Raw genomic sequence first — 4,691 nt, 5'->3', positions numbered from 1 at the left:
CTATCAAAGGAAAGCCTTTTATAAACTAAGGCATTTCTGGAAAGTCTTTCAAATGTTTGACAAGTTAATTTCACTATAACTAAATGTGCTGATGAATTCTGACCAACTCTAGACAAGATTTCCTCAATCATATCCTCTGGTAGGTCTTCTAAAATATTCGGTTGTCTATCCTTAACGTCCATTTTGTTTTTATACTGTAAAATAGACAAGGATTAGATTCTTAAAAGATAATTAACAAACAATACAAGCAATTTTTACATAGAACATAAAAGTACAAGCACACTACAATACATATAATACACAACATGATTACAACCCTCTAATCCGAATCACTGGTTTCATCTTCTTCGGACTTGGTTCGTTTTCCTAATTTTCTAGGGATATATGGTGTTCCTCTAATACGAGCCGTCGTTTTCCATAATGGTTTAGAAAAACCTGGTGGTTTAGAGGTTCCCGGGTTATTGTTACATTTTAGGAAATATGGACGTTGTTGATACATATAAAGTTCATCGGGGTTGGAATCAGGTTTCTCTATTTTATACCTTCTCCCTTATTATTTTCTTTTGCTTTATTAAATTGGGTCGAGGTAATTTCTATAACATCATCGGAATCCTCATCGGGATCCGATTCATCGGAAAATTGGTAATCTTCCCAATATTTTGCTTCCTTGGTGGAAACACCATTGACCATTTTTAACTTTGGTCCGTTGGTTGAGGATTTTCTTTTATTTAATCGATTTACTGTAGGTATCAATATTTCTTCCTTCGGAACCTCTTCTTCTTCCGGTTCCTCCTCTTCCGGTTCCTCCTCTTCCGGTTCCTCTTCTTCCGATTCCTCCTCTTCCGGTTCCTCTTCTTCCGGTTCCTCCTCTTCCGGTTCCTCTTCGGGAATTTGTGAATCTTCCCAAAGTATATTCGACTCTTCATTATTATTAGGTGAGTCAATGGGATTTGTACTAGAGGTAGACATCTATCACACAATATCAAACACGTTAAGAGATTAATATATCACATATCATTTACATGTTAATAATATATAGTTTCCAACAAAAAAATGTTAAGCAATCATTTTTGAAGAAAAACACGGTCGAAGTCCAGACTTACTAATGCATCCTAACAAACTAGGTAAGACACACTAATGCAAAAATTCTGGTTCTCTAAGACCAACGCTCGGATACCAACTGAAATGTCCCGTTCATATTGATTATAAACGTTCCATATTAATTGATTTCGTTGCGAGGTTTTGACCTCTATATGAGACGTTTTTCCAAGACTGCATTCGTTTTTAAAACAAACCATAACCTTAATTTTATCAACAAGGTTAAAAGGACACCACCTAGATTATCCAGAAATGATAATCCAAAAATATCACACTTACACACTACCAATACATATTGGTTTACAATATTAATATGTTACAACAAAGTAAATCTCGAATGCAGTTTTAAACAATATTATACAAACATGCTGACACTAAATCTTGTCCATATTTTAGCATGCAACATCGGAAGCTCTTAATAATCACCTAAGAATAAACATGCTTTAAACGTCAACAAAAATGTTGGTGAGTTATAGGTTTAACCTATATATTTATCAAATCGCAATAATAGACCACAAGATTTCATATTTCAATATACATCCCATACATAGAGATAAAAATCATTCATATGGTGAACGCCTGATAACCGACCTTAACAAGATGCATATAGAATATCCCCTATCATTCTGGGACTCCCTTCGGACATGATGAATTCGAAGTACTAAAGCATCCGGTACTTTGGATGGGGCTCGTTGGGCCCAATAGATCTATCTTTAGGATTCTCGTCAATTAGGGTGTCTATTCCCTAATTCTTAGATTACCAGACTAAAAAGGGGCATATTTGGTTTAATAATCCAGCCATAGAATGTAGTTTCATTTACTTGTGTCTATTTTGTAAAACATTTATAAAACTGCATGTATTCTCATCCCAAAATATTAGATTTTAAAAGTGGGACTATAACTCACTTTCACAGATTTTTACTTCGTCGGGAAGTAAGACTTGGCCACTGGTCGATTCACGAACCTATAACAAATATGTACATATATATCAAAGTATGTTCAAAATATATTTTACAACATTTTTAATACGTTTTGCTGTTTTAAGTTTATTAAGTCAGCTGTCCTCGTTAGTAACCTACAACTAGTTGTCCACAGTTAGATGTACAGAAAATAAAGCAATATATATTATATCGAATTAATCCATGACCTCGTGTATAAAAGCCTCAGGCTAGATCACAACTCAAAGTATATATAATATTTTGGAATCAACCTTAACCCTGTATAGCTAACTCCAACATTACTGCATATAGAGTATCTATGGATGTTCCGAAATACATACATATATATATATATATATATATATATATATATATATATATATATATATATAGATGGGTCGATATGATATGTCAAAACATTGTATTCGTGTCTATGGTATCCCAAGATTACATAATATATTAGAATACATGTATAATACAATATGAGTTAGCTAGGATATGATTAATATAGATTTGTTACCAATTTTCACGTAGCTACAACAAGAAAAATTATCCAATCTTGTTTTACCCATAACTTCTTCGTTTTAAATCCGTTTTGAGTGATTCAAGTTGCTATAGTTTCATATTGAACTTAAGTTTATGAATCTAAACAGAAAAAGTATAAGTTTATAGACAGAAATACAGGTTACAAGTCTTTTTTGTAAAGGTAGTCATTTCAGTCGAAAGAACGACGTCTAGATGACCATTTTGGAAAACATACTTCCACTTTGAGTTTAACAATGATTTTTGGATATAGTTTCATGTTCATAAGAAAAATCATTTTCCCAGAAGAAAAACTTTTAATTCAAACTTTATCATAGTTTTTAATTAACTAACCCAAAACAGCCCGCGGTGTTACTACGACGGCGTATATCCAGTTTTACGGTGTTTTTCGTGTTTTTAGGTTTTAAATCATTAAGTTAGCATATCATATAGATATAGAACATGTGTTTAGTTGATTTTAAAAGTCAAGTTAGAAGGATTAACTTTTGTTTGCGAACAAGTTTAGAATTAACTAAACTATGTTCTAGTGATTACATGTTCAAATCACCGAATAAGATAGTTATACATATATGAATCGAATGATGTTATGAACATCATTACTAACTCAAGTTTAGTAGGTAAACCTACTGAAAATGATGAAAAAATAACTTGAGCTTCATAGGATCTTTGATGGCTTGGAAGTTCTTGAAATAGAATCATGACACAAAAACAAGTTCAAGTAAGATTATTACTTGAATTAAGATAGTTATAGTTATAGAAATTGAATCAAAGATTGAATATGAATATTACCTTGATTTAGAAAGATAACCTACTGTAAATAACAAAGGTTTCTTGATCTTAGATTATTGCTTGGAATGGATTAGGAAACTTCGAAGTAAACTTGTAAACTTGGAAGTGTTCTTGAGTAATTATTTTTATGATGATTATAGGTAATAACCAAAGCTTGTATTTGATGATTTTTGCTGGAAAATAGTAACTTATATGTTCATGGAAGAGTGTGTGTGTTTTGAGAGAGAATTGGGAAGATAATTGGAAGTGAAATGGAGTAGGTGGTGAGTGGTGAAGGTGAGTGGGGTTAAAAGGAGTTCTTGTTTTTGTTTCCTTGCTTATAAGTCATGATTGATGTTAAATGATGGTTCCCACATGGTTAAGTGACTCACATGGGCTGCTAAGAGCTGATCATTGGAGTCTATATACCAATAGTAAATACATTTAGAAGCTGTGTGTTGTACAACTACAAATACGAGTGCATACGAGTAGAATTGTTGATGAAAATGAATGAGGATGTAATCGTAAGAATTTTTGTTAAGTAGAAGTACTTGGATAAGTGTCTTTAAGTCTTTCAATAGTGTATGAATACATATTAAAACACTACATGTATATACATTTTAACTGAGTCGTTAAGTCATCGTTAGTCGTTACATGTAAATGTTGTTTTGAAACCTTTAAGTTAACGATCTTGTTAAATGTTGTTAACACATTGTTTATTATATCTGATGAGATGTTAAATTATTAAATTATCATGATATAATGATGTATTAATATATCTTAATATGATATATATACAGTTAAATGTCGTTACAACGATAATCGTTACATATATGTCTCGTTTCGAAATCCTTAAGTTAGTAGTATTGTTTTTATATATGTAGTTCATTGTTATTATACTTAATGATATGTTTACTTATCATTTAAAATGTTTATATATAATGCATTAATATCTTAAAATGATTCATATGTAATTAGTAAGACATTGTTATAACGATAATCGTTATATATACCGTTTTCAAGTTTTTTAATTCAACAGTCTCTTTTTATGTATATAACTCATTGTTAAAATACTTAATGAGGTACATAATTATCATAATATCATGATAACTATATATATATATATATATATATATATATATATATATATATATATATATATATATATATCCATATGTATGTCATCATATAGTTTTTACAAGTTTTAACATTCGTGAATCGCCGGTCAACTTGGGTGGTCAATTGTCCATATAAAACCTATTTCAATTAATCAAGTCTTAACAAGTTTGATTGATTAACATGTTGGAAACACTTAATCATGTAAATATCAATTTCATTTAATAT

Source organism: Rutidosis leptorrhynchoides, chromosome 1 (genome assembly GCF_046630445.1).
Source record: "Rutidosis leptorrhynchoides isolate AG116_Rl617_1_P2 chromosome 1, CSIRO_AGI_Rlap_v1, whole genome shotgun sequence".
NCBI lineage: Eukaryota > Viridiplantae > Streptophyta > Magnoliopsida > Asterales > Asteraceae > Rutidosis > Rutidosis leptorrhynchoides.
The sequence above is the reverse complement of the archived record's forward strand: the minus strand, read 5'-3'. Positions refer to the sequence as shown.